The following is a 13,127-nucleotide window of genomic DNA, read 5'->3' as shown; positions in this document are numbered from 1 at the left end:
TACTGGACAATGACATGTTCTACTGTTGACCTCAGCCCTCTCTCACACCTGCCACTGCCTTCATGTCTCCATACCATCTCACTCCACAGTACATGGGCAGTTCCATTTTTCTATCTTTCCCACCTCTCTCTCCACCACAGTGGTACTCAGATGTGGGTGTGGCCTGGATAGCTTTCACTGGGTCTCCTGGTGAGGCAGGTATCTGTGTTTTTTAAGACAAGGACTCATATAGCCCAAGCTGTCCTTGAACTTGATATGTAGGTGAGGATGACCTTGAACTCCTGATCTTCCTGCTCTATCTCCAGGTGAGGATCACCATGCCAGCTTGAAGTATTGATCTTTAAATGTGTAGCTCTGTACTTTAAAACGTGGAAACAGGTTGTTCCAAGATGAGTTAGAAGTCAAACCTGAACCTAGCTCTTCATGAGAGAGGGAAGGGCAAGTCTGTCCTGATTGGGGACATTCCTCTCTTTTATGTCATCTGATATTTCCACTAATCTTTTCTCCATCCATTCCATTTGAACTAGAAAATTTACCAGTTTGCAAGTGAAGCTTTCCTATTGTCTGCATTTTGTTAGGGGTGCAAATCAACAGTATTGCTACTTTTGGCTATCAGGGTTTAAGTTAAAATCTGGGTAAGTGAAACTAGTAGCTTCTGTGTTTGGACTGTAGATGATCTGGCATGAAGGCTGTCTGTCTACTGGAAGCCTTCTAAGTCAAATAACCATGGTTGGGGAGCTTCGTTTCATTAACCATTAGGTCCTAGACTATGTTTTTGTTAATATCTCCTCTATGCCACGCACAAGCCACATCTTGCCTATTCATTGCTAAGAATAGACTTTGAGTGTCAGCAAAGCTGCGTGTCTTCTCACTTCATTTCCCAAGAATATAAAGGGTGTGAGGATAATTAGCAGGATGCATTTTCCATCGTATCAATTACTGGTAAACAAATCTTAGATTAAAACCATCCTTGCAGGCTTTCATCTCCTAACTCCAGAGAGTTTCTGACATCATCAATATTAGCTCAAGCAGAAGATATAGGCCTTTTCTAATGCATTGGTTAAATCAGAACCATCTACAGAAAGGGAATGCCAAACTATGAAACATTATCTGACATGAGTATTTGACTCCTTCTTCCAGCAATGTAAGAGCTGGATCATAACACATCACTTATTGGGTAACAGTGTCCTCCAGGTCATAGTTGGCTGTGGTACAGTAACACTGTATCCTGCTATAAGTCTATCCACTGTAGTAATTTCCTGTCTTGTTGATGGTTGCTGTGCTACTGCCTGACAAAAGCAACTTAAAAATGGTCTATTTTGGCTGACAGTTCAGCAAAGATGTGGCTTCAGGAGAAGGTGGCTGGTCGAGTTGTTTCCAACCAGGAACGAGGAAGTAGAGAGCAATGAATACTGGTGCTCAGCTCCTCTTATTTATTTTTTAATTATTTTTTATTTTGGTAAATCATTTTGAGATACCAGTACACAAAGTGGTGTCACTTGCATTTTTGATGGGTCTTTTCATTTCAGTGAGATCTATCTAGAAAACTCCTCATTGATATGCCTAGAGCTTCTTTTCTATGTGGTTTCAAATCCTATTTAGCCAACAATGAAGACTAACCATCATCATCACAGAATGTAAGAAAACTAGTTTGACATGTCTGTGATACCCACTGTATCCCGTAGGTAGGACTAGATTTCTTGAAATTTGCACAAGAAATACATCCCTGAGAAAGGACATTCAGTTATCCCCAAAGTGTACATCAGCCTTGCAGGCTTTGGTGATTAATATTTTAATATGGGGGTGATTACAAACTTGGCTTGTCAGGTAAGATAGAACAGTTCCAGATATTTGTACACATTGAGCCAAAGTCTGAGCAAGACAAAAATGTAGCTTTTCACTAGGGATTATTACCACATTGTCAACTTCATTTGTAACATCTTCCTGTGCCTGTGGCCACATGACAACACTCTTCCCCAATTACCAAATCACTAAAGAATTGAATCCATGCTTTATTTGTTCAAAACTAAAATATATTGCCATCTCACTTTCTCAGTAAGAGAAGAGCTAGGTCCAGGTTTTCAGTCTTTATATCAGAGCAAAAACATGTTAAGAAGTCTATGACAGAGTCACATCTTTCACTACAGATTTTTTTTTTCATTTTGCAAGAGGCCTGTGCAAAGAGTTTTCTCCACAAACAGTGCCAGCATATTGTTAACTTCTACAAAGCTACAAAAAGAATAAACCAGAGTGTTGGAGATGAGTGGTAGAAGATCTAGTATGGGTGAGACCCTGGGTTCAATTCTCAAAGTGGCAAGAGGAAAACAGAGGAGAAGAATAGAAAGAATCAGAAACCATGTGGACCCTATTTTGTACCACCTGGGATAACAAGAAAGCAGGTATGTCAATAATGAAGTCATGTGACTTAACACATGTTCAGCCCATGTGGCAATACAAAGGTGAAAGAAATACGAAGAAGTGTTAAATCTCAGGGTTACACCAACAAAAGCAAAGGTGTGTGACTGCACAGTTTTCACAAATGGTGCTCTTTATGAAATTATATTGAGGCGTAATGTGGGGTTTGGTCATATTTCTGTCTGAAATATCATAAGCCAAGAATCACAGATACGATTTTAAAAATTAAAAAAATTAATAAGTTCTAGTGGTGGTAATTAGGACATCTTATTACGAAGTCCTGGTTTGCCTTGCGTTGTGTTTCCTTTGTAGGCTGTTCCACATGGGTGTTGAGGTCTGAATTTAGTCCCTTGGAACATCAGGAAGCTCTCTTAATGCTCACCTACCTCTGTAGCCTCAAGTCCTCCTTTTGGTAAGTGTGAGATGGGGACTAGGACAGAATTTCGGTGAGTCATTCACATTGCCCCTAACTCACAAGTCTCCTGTCTCCATCATCTGGGCGCTAGGTACTCATACCACACCTGGCTCACCATATCCGATCTTCCGAGTCACACACACCTTATGCTCTCCTCATTTATGCAGATGTTCTTTAGTGTTTCATCAACGCCTGTCATTTCCGGAGGATAACATTTGCATGTTTTTTTTTTAATTTAGAATATTTTGTGTCACATTACTGGAAACGGATGTGATTTCTTTATTTTGTATTTGTTCTGTTGCAAAAAATGGTTCTTCCCCAAGGCAGAGCCTCCATGAATGCTCAGAGGAACAGAGCCTGCACATTCAGCAGTAAATTTAGCTTCAGCCTCAGGGAAGGTGGCATGAAAAAAAGCTGGCATCCAGATCCAGTCGCCAGCTGTGCTGGGAATCAAACATAGGTCCTCTGAAAGAGCAACAAGAGCCCTTAGCTGTTGAACCAATCCTCAGCTTCTGTCACAGCCTAATAAATTGCATGACTGTCTCTATATTCACAACTGTGTATGTAGGGATTTTTATCAGTTTATGAATAAGAATTCCCTCTTTGTGATGAGATCTTCATTATTTTTCCCTCTCCTTCCATTTTTGATTGTTTGCCTTTTTTTTTTTTTACTTGACTGATTAACTTTGAAAAAAGAGTCTCATTATATAGACCATATTGCCCTCTAACTGGTAGCAACCCTCCTGCCTCCGTCTACACCCTTACCCTCAATTCCAGCTCAACAGGTATGAGACACCACAGTGGCTCTCTGTCTTTTGTTTCTGAGCTTCCTTTTAAGAGTGTTTGGTTTTATTCTGTTGATTTATGGATTAAACTCAGGATCTGGGCATTCTAGGCGGGAGCTTTGCCCCTAGCTACCTTTCCAGTCTTAAGGGTTTTTCCAGTGAGCATGCATTATATCTAAAAAGCAAATTAGAACCACCGTGTGACACTGTGTGTCAGCCCAGAGCTGTGCTGAGGTGTTTGTGAGGAGCCATGACTAGACATAGGTGTGACTAAGTGGTACCTTTGTGTTCAACAGTTCAAACTTCACTCTCACTTCTTGTATGTGTTTTGTTACTTAGAAACCAGAAAGCAGCCACATTCTCTCAGTTCATGTAATTAATTATATCTCACACACCACATGCTGGGAGAATCCTGTGCTATACATTCATTTTTCTTTTTGTTTTTTCCCAAACCTGACCTAAGTACAGTTCCCCTTGAGGCTGAAACTGATCTTTCATGCTGACCTTCCTAAAGCAGCATCTGTTTTGTTCAGCTGTTCCTTGCTCTCTGGATGACACTGAAGACTTCTTTTTAAATAACTCATGGAGATGATCTCTGCAGGCGCTTGATTGTTCCTCCCCTTCAAAATAACCAAAAGGGCTGAGTTAGGGCCAGTGAAGCGGCTGGCTCAGTAAAGAAAGGTGCTTGCTGCCAAGATTGACAGCCTGAGTTCGATCCTAACAGCCTCATCGAAGATGAAGAAACTGATGGCAGCAAGTTTGTCTTCTGACCCCACAAGCATACGATGACACATATGCATCCCACAGACAAATCCGTAAATGTAATTAAAGGAGTTTTAAGGCTGAATTACATTAAAGCAGAAACCCTGGAGAGATCCATCATCCACGCTGCTGTCAGAACTTCACGGGTATGCTTCAGGCTTTTCCTCCTTCTAGCTACTGAGAAAATCACCACAACAACTTTACTGTAAAGGAGTAAGACAAAAAAAAAAAAAGCCATCAAATTCAAATAATTTCCAGAACTGAAATAAGATAATGTGAAAAATCTCTTGGATTTTCTAACAGTTGAGCCAGAGCTACCCAGGAATGTAACAGCGGTTTTCAGTATGCACGTATCAGAGACTAGATCCAGTGCTTGTAATTTCTCCTCCTCTCTCATTGTCTGTTCCTGTAACCATCTTCGTTCTGTGTATGTGAAAAAGCAGAATGTGAATACAGTGAATTCATATTGAAATCCACGCCTAGAGTAAGTTTAATGTGTGTTGATGAAGAGCGGACTGGGTCCAAGGGAAGTCAAGTCTCCAGTGGGAAACCGAATAAATGACATCACTTTCTACATTTTGAGCGCCGGAGAATTGAACTCTGAAAATGGACCCAAATCTAGAAACAAACTGGACGGAAACAGACTGTGACAAAGATTATTATTAATGTGAACATTAACATCATTAACGTTAGGGTGCTGGAGGGTTTTAACCAGCCAAACATGAAAACACTTCTTCAGAAAGCCTGAATTCTGTCACAAGATTTTATACATGTAGTACAGAACTGATATCACATCGTTGAGTATGTACAGGATGGGTCTCAGTGAGGCCAAAAGGTGTCGAAGCCCCTGAAGCTCCAGATATGTTTATAAGTTGTCTGACAAGTGTGTTATAAAATAAACTCACGTTCTCTGTGAGAGCAGCAAGCACTTTTTTTTTTTTTTTAAATCTTCTCAGTTGTCTCTCCAGCTTCTAGAATAATTGTTCTCAACCTTCTTAATGCTGTGAGCCTTTAACAATGGTCTTCATGTTGTGGCAACCTCCAACCATAGATTATTTTTGTTACTGTTTTATAAAGGTAATTTTGCTACTGTTATGAATTGTAATGTAAATATCTATGTTATGTTTTCCTAAGGTCTTAGACAACCCTTATTAAAGGGTCATTTGACCTCAAAGGGGTCATGACCCAGAGTTTGAGAACAGTTGTCCTAGACCAACTTAAAAAGTATTTACTTTATGTGCATGAGTGTTTTATTTGTTTGTGTAGTATGTATGTATGTATGTATGTATGTATGTACGTATGTATGTGAATTATGTGTGTATAGTGCCTGCAGAAGGCAGAAGAGGGCATTAGATCCTTTGGAACTGGAGTTACAGACTTCTGTCAGCTGCTATGTGTAATGTTGGAACTGAACTCAGATCTTTTCTAAAAGTTAGTCCAAGATCACAAGTGGGCGGGACTGCTTTATCCTGGTACTGTTCTTGCTTTTTTTCCTCTTTGCATTTGTCTTCTTCCAATATTGATATATTCCTTTAGGAAAAGAGGAATCACTTCTCCATCTTTGCCAATAAATTAGTCTCTTTTGATATATTAGTCTTTCTCCACTGTTTTGGGGAGAGCGGACAAAAGTTGCAATTGCTGGGGACAAAGTTTCTTACCATTTGGCAGTTTGTTTCTTCCTTTAACTCTTTGCTGTTCTAAGGCCTACAGCTGCTGGCTTTTGGTAATTAACTCCTACAGTTAGCAGTAGGAGGTTAAAAAAAGAAGGCTTAATTGCTAGGGCTCTTTTCTCTCTGGTTCAAGGGCCCCTGACTGGCCAGGTGAGAGGCTTGGAATTTATTAATTCTTCCTGAGCCAGAGAGAAAAGAAAAGGAAGAAAGGGAGAATTCAAGCACACACATAGACACACACAGATATACACACTTTGGCAGGGCCTGACCAGCTGTCTCAACAATTACACAAGTGTTAATGCATACTTATACACATACACATATAGACAGACATATAAACATATATATATTTGGTGGATAGGGCTGAGCCCCAAATGCTATACTTTATTTCTTCTCTCTGGGCTTCTTGTGCCTTCTCAGACAAAAATTCTTTATAAAATTACCTCATAGATAAAATGTTACAAAAAAGCGTTTCACAGAAAGATGTTGATAGTAAGTTCAAAGCAGTGTTTCATTTTATAAGCGCATTTTAAGTTCAAAGCAACAGTTTCACCTGGTCTTGCTTTATCATAGAACAGACCTGTGCCTTCATGCTCGGACCTGACCTAGAATGAATGTTTTTCCTTGATCACAAATTTGTCCTGAGCCTATTTCTCTTCTTAATGTAATCATGAAAGCTCATTGTATTCCTTATTACGCAGACTTTATCTACTATTCTATGAGGAGTGGGCACATTCTGTTCTTGATTTTAACTTATCTTTTTGGTAAAACAACTTAAACCATCTCCTTAAACTTTCTTCCTAAAATTATTTAAATCAAATCAGGAATGCTATAAAGTTTTTAATTCATCTAAACAACATTAACTCATGAAAGTTCATCTTCATGTTGCTCTACAGGAAGTTTGCCCATTAGGGTGAGTTAAAACCTAGGAATCACTGGGCTATGTAATGACAAGAAAGGCATATTAGCAGCCAGAAACAATCCTGGGGTGAAGTTTCTAAGGACACTGTATTCTCAGACCTCACCCATAGCGGCCATGCAAAACAGTTGGTCATCTCCAGAAAACTCACTTGTTTGCCACAGTCTTTCCTAGTAAAGAGGGAAGGCCTTCTCCTGCCTCCCTGCCCCTGCTTGTGGGTCAGGATTGAGTTCACAGTTATTTCTCTAACATTATGCTTGCCTGCTTCAATGCTCCCTGACATGATGATAATGAATGAAGTCTCTGAAACTACAAGCAAGGTCTCAATTAAATGCTTTCTTTTGTAAGAGTTGCCTTGGTTATGGCGTCTCTCACAACAACAGAACAGTGACTAAGACAGAAGTTGGTAAGCTGGTACCAGGAGTGGGGTGTTTCTGTGACCACTCTGATTATGCTGTTTGTTGTAGAAGTGTGGAAGACTTTAGAATTTTGGACTGGAAAAGTGGTTGCATACTTTAATGATGTTTACTGGGCTATCCTAGTAGGAGGATGGATGATAGTGGTGCTTAGTGATGAGAACTATGTAGGTTATGATGGTCATTGGGGCTCATGGAGCCTGTATGGGTCTAAGCTGGGCCCTCTGTGTATATGTTATGTTTATGTAGTTTGGGTTCTTGAGGGACTCCTAATAGATGGAGTGGGGTAGTTTTTGAATCTTTTCCCTGCTTGAGCCTGTTCTTTTTTTCTCTACCAGGTTCCAGTCTTGATAAGAGGATATGTGCCTAGTCTTATTGTAACTTTCTAGGCCATGTTCAGATAATATCTCTGGAAGGTCTGCCTTTTTTTATGAAGGGAAACAGTGGGGTGGGGGGAGTAAATCTGGTGGGGGAACTGATGGGAGTGGAGGGAAGGGAAAACTGTGGTTGGAATGTAATGTATGAGAGAATAATATACGAGTGTGTGTGTGTGTGTGTGTGTGTAAGAGAGAGAGAGAGAGAGAGAGAGAGAGAGAATATCACCAACAAATTTTATATCTATCCAGCAATATGTTTAATTCGTAATACTGGCTGAATTCAAATGAGCTTGATATACTAGAAATACACTCGAGAACCTAAGCGATTCACTGAAGTATTAGCTATATTACTGGAGGTTCTTTCCTTTCTGTTGTGATAAATCACTTTGAGGATCAACTAAGGAGACAAAGTAGTTCATTCAGTTTACACTTTCAGTTCACAGTTCATCATAGTCAGGGCAGGAACTCAAGTAAGAATTGAAGTAGAAACTACAGAAAAAACATGATTGCTGCCTTGCTCAAAGGCTCATGGTTCCCTAGCCCTTTTAACATAGCTCAGGACCACCTGTCTAGGGAATGGTGCTGCTCACAGTAGGCTGGGCCCTTCTATATCGTTTAATTTTTAAGACAATCTCTCATAGACACACCTCCTGAACAATCTAATGATTGCAGTCACTGTTAGATTTCGGTGTGTAGCTTAGGACAGACAACACCAGACCAAACAGTTCCATGAGGGGAGGGGTTTTATTTAGGGTGGAGGGCAAAGGTGGGGAGAGAAATGGGAGGAGATGGAGGGGAGAAGAGAGCAAGGTTGGGGAGGTCTGCCTATTTATATGGACGGTGACATAATCTTTTCCCAAGTAAAGGTGAGGTAGCCAGGTGGATTCTGGGAGTGTATGGTGTTATGCCTCGGTCACTTCAGTTGCCTAGATGTGATGTCACTGAGTTCGAGCCTGATACCAACAGTCACCTCATTCAGACTCCTTTCTCAGGGAGCTCTGGGCTCAGTCAAGTTGACAGTTCAAGCTAACTAAGACAGTTAACTTGAATACAGATCCTCCTTAAAAGGGAAATATCCACATGGGGGGAAAATATTAACCATAAACAAGAAAAGCAAAGACACCTTAAAAGTAATCCTAACATCAAAGTCTGTTTTAAGGCTTTACTTATTCCTGTTTTGTTTTATAAATAAACTATTGAAAGGAACTTTGCCAGGTCTGGTAGCACAGACCTCTAATCCCAATTACTTGGTAGGCTTACAAGTTCCAGACCAGATAGACTTCAGAGTGAGTTCAATCGGCTTGGGTAATTTAATAAGACCTTGGATCAAAAATTGATAAGTAAGAATGTGAAAGGAAAGAATAAAGAAAGTAAAGCAGGAAGGGAGCAGAAGAGGTGAAAGAATAATTAATTTAATAGTAGAGTACTTGATAGAATGCACAAGGCCCTGGATTCAAGTCCTATGCTATGGTACTGTGTCCAAGACACACTCTTTACCACTGAGATAGGTCTCTAGCCTCACGATTTCTAAGTGATGTATTTACTTGTAAATAATGTATATGTGGGTTTATCTGTTTGTGGATATGAGCATGTGTATGCAAGTATCCTCAAGGCCAGAAGATATCATCTGATCCTTTGAAAATTGAGTTACACAGGACATGAGAGTCTGCCCAGCATGGGCACTGGGAACCAAACTTGGGTCTGCTATAAAACAGTGTATACTTTTAATCACTGAGAAATCTCTCCAGCTTGCCAGTCCCATAATTTCATTACTTCTACATTTTCAGAATGTAAGAATTTCCTATATGGCTCTATAAAGTAGCTCTGTTCCCTGACCCTGTATATTCTGTTTATTGCTTCAATGGCTGGGAAGAAGAAAAATGAACAACTGCCGTCACTCTGGACCCTCCAGCACCCCTAGAAGCATTTGTCAACTGAATCAAGACACCATCTTCTGGAGTATGTTTTAGCTGAACAATTGTAGGCTTCATCAAAGCCTTATGCAAAGAAGTTTGTGGGTGGTAACTAGAATTCCTTTCTAATTTACAAAGAATCATTGTGATTTCTCTTGTCTCAGAAATATTACACAGCACATGCTATAGCCAACAAATTGCCCAGTGTAATTACAACCTCTTGGCACGTTTCCAGTTGTCTGGGTAGACTAGACCTCATAGGGTTTAGAAAACACCTTTCAAAAAAGAACTGGGAATTGGCAAATGAATGAGAAAGTAGGCCCCCTGGCAGGATCAAACCAGCTTTCTCTCATCTGGTGTGAAATTCTTTCTATGGCTGCAGCCAGCCATTCAACCACAATTGAATCCTAATTCATGACATATTTCTACACTATTATATTGAGGTAATCCCAGGATGTGTAATGGTACTTGAAACTCAGAACAGCTGAATTGGTCACCAGGGTGGCCTTAAGAATTAGTGAGAATAAAAAGGGATGGTCCAGGGGGACACAAATTGTCTGAAGCTAATGTTTGCAAATGAAAAATTTTGTTGGGAAAGTCAAGAAACATGAGAAAGTGAGGGTCTCAAGAAGCAAACAAGGCTCTGAATTCCCCCAGGAAGAAAATCTGAGCATCAGGCTTGGTTCCTTAATTCTCTTGGAAGAATGAGAAATACAAATACCTTTATCCAAGGATGTAACTAAGAAGGCTTTCTTTTTCCTTTTCGCATCTGTCATATAAATGTCTAGAACAATCTAGAAGCTTCAACAGAAGCTCAGAACCATACTGGGTAATGATCTCATGATTAAAACAGTGAGACAAAAGTTCTGTTCTGGTTTTCCTGGAATGTCGCATCATCATATCCTTGATGACACATGTTTATATGCTGTGGTGCTCTGAAAAAGAATGGCCCCTACAGTCTTATGTATTCAAATGCTGAGGGGCCAGATTCAGGAGATGTGGCTTTGTTGGAGTAGGAATGGGCTTGTTGGAGGAAGGGTATTATGGCAGAAATTTGCCTGACCAATCTATTTAGCAGGAGGCCTGTGACTGGACAGGGAAAAGAGAGGCGGAGCTGAGGATGGCAGAGACAGAAACACAGGGAGAAATGGGGGAGGAGGGAGAGTGAGGAAGGTGAAGTGGCAGCGGATGTGGACTGGCCTGTGGATTCAAGTAAACAGGTAGAGATGAAATCTAAAGGTTAGGAAAATTGGGATAACTTTCTAAATTGTGTGAGCAGAGTTCTTATTTTGCCAGGTAGTAGGTTATGTGGTAGTTGATCTCAGGGTGGACAATCGTGGCATTGGGCTAGCGCCAGCATGATCATGAAGGAAAGTCTGGAGCTCCAGCCCCACAGGAGAACCTGCTGAGCTGAGGACACCCAGCTGGGACCAGGTGGCACACTGGTAGCGAGTAGCCAGCCAGGAACATGTTGGCTAAACTGGTTGCCAGCGGAGGCTTCTTTTCTAATACTTCCTGCTACAGGGTATCACTAGTGGGTGAGTTTTGGGCTTTCAAATTCTCAAGCCATGCTCAGTCTCTTTCTCTTCTTGTTGCCACTTGTAAGTGGTACCAGAAAATACAGGTACCAAGCTACACTCCACAGACTCGAAGGAACTAAACCAGAAGAAAGGCATCAGCGAGGATGCTTGGCTCTCACTTCGAAGGTGGAATAAAATAGTCATATGAGACATATGGAGGGAGGGACCTGGGAAGGAAGGGGAATGCCTATGGGAATGGGGAGATTTGGGATCAGGTATAGGGAGGGACAGGAGAGATGGCTAGATGGCTATGAAAATGAATGAAAATCTACGACTGTAGAAGGTCTGAGCATTGGGTGGCATATCTAGGATGAGACAGAGACCTGGGATAAGGGAGGTGCCCAAGAATCAATGGGGGTGTGTTGGTATCAGCAACTGGCACAGCAGTTTGTCTCCACACACAGTGACATCACACATAGGTGACAGGGACCAGTGAATCATTTGCCATGGCAACCACCATACATTCCCAGAATCCACTTGGCTTAACTCCTACCTTTACCTGTGAGCGACAAAGTCACAATCCAAATAAAAAGCAAACCCCTCTGACCCTTCTGTCTCTCTCTGTTCTCCTTTCATCTCCGTCACCACCTTCCCCCTCCCCCAACAATAAACCCCAAGTGGAACTGTATTGTCCTGGTGTGGTCTGTCCAGACACGAGATGCGATTCTAACACAACAGGATGACCTTAGCTGTAACTCACAACATTGGAGCTATGGAACCTGAAGAGACTACCAGTGTAACCAGGCAGAAACCCCTGTGGAGCAATAGAGACACCCACTCACGCACAAAACTTTCTATCCAAAATGTATCCTGTCTATAAGAAATGCAGGGATGGGAAATGGAGCAGACTGGGGGAATGGCCAACCAATAACCTCCTCAATTTGAGACCCATCTGTCCTATTTAGGGTTTCACTGCTGTGAACAGACACCATGACCAAGGAAACCCTTATAAGGTCAACATTTAATTGGAGCTGGCTCACAGGTTTAAAGGTTCAGTCTTTTTTTTTTTTTTTTTTTTTTTTTTTTTGAGAAAAAAACACAGTGTTTCTCTGTGTAGCCCTGGCTGTCCCGGAACATACTCTGTAGACCAGGCTGGCCTTGAACGAGGTTCAGTCTATTATCATCAAGGTAGGAGCATGGCAACATCCAGGTAAGCATGGTGCAAAAGGAACTGAGAGTTCTACGTCTTCATCTGAAGGCTGCTAGTAGAATACTGACTTCCAGGCAGCTAGGATGAGGGTCTTAAAGCCCACACCCACAGTGACACACCTACTTCAACAAGGCCAAACTTCCAAATAGTGCCTTTCCCTGGGCCAAGCATATTCCAACCATGACATCATCCCATGGGCAAGCACCAATCCCTGATAGTATCAGTGATACTCTGTTACACTTGCAAATAGGCGAATGTTGTCCTCTGAGAGGCTCCACTCAGCAGCTGACTCAGACAGATGTAGATACCCACAACCAAACAGTGGATGGAGCTTGGGGACTCTTTTGGAAAAAAGGGGGAAGGATTGCAGGCCTCAAAGGGTATAGAAATGTCACAGGAAGACCAACAGAGTCAGCTAACCTGGACCCTTGGGGCTCTTATAGGCTGAACTGCCCACCAAAGAACATACATAGGTTGGGTCTAGGCTGCCCTGTACATATGTAGCAGATGTGCAACTTAGTCTTCATGTGTGTCCTGAACAACTGGAGTGGGGGTGGGGTGGGGGTCCAGTTCACAAAAGTTCCTGCCTGTACATGGGATATGTTCTTCTAGCTGCACTACCTTATCTGACCTCAGAGGTAGAGGAAGCTCCTGGCCTCGGAGAAACTTGAAATGCCAGTGTGTGTGTGTGTGTGTGTGTGTGTGTGTGTGTGTGTGTGTGTGTG

This window comes from Grammomys surdaster, unplaced genomic scaffold, assembly GCF_004785775.1.
Source record: "Grammomys surdaster isolate TR1022 unplaced genomic scaffold, NIH_TR_1.0 373, whole genome shotgun sequence".
Lineage (NCBI taxonomy): Eukaryota > Metazoa > Chordata > Mammalia > Rodentia > Muridae > Grammomys > Grammomys surdaster.
The sequence above is the reverse complement of the archived record's forward strand: the minus strand, read 5'-3'. Positions refer to the sequence as shown.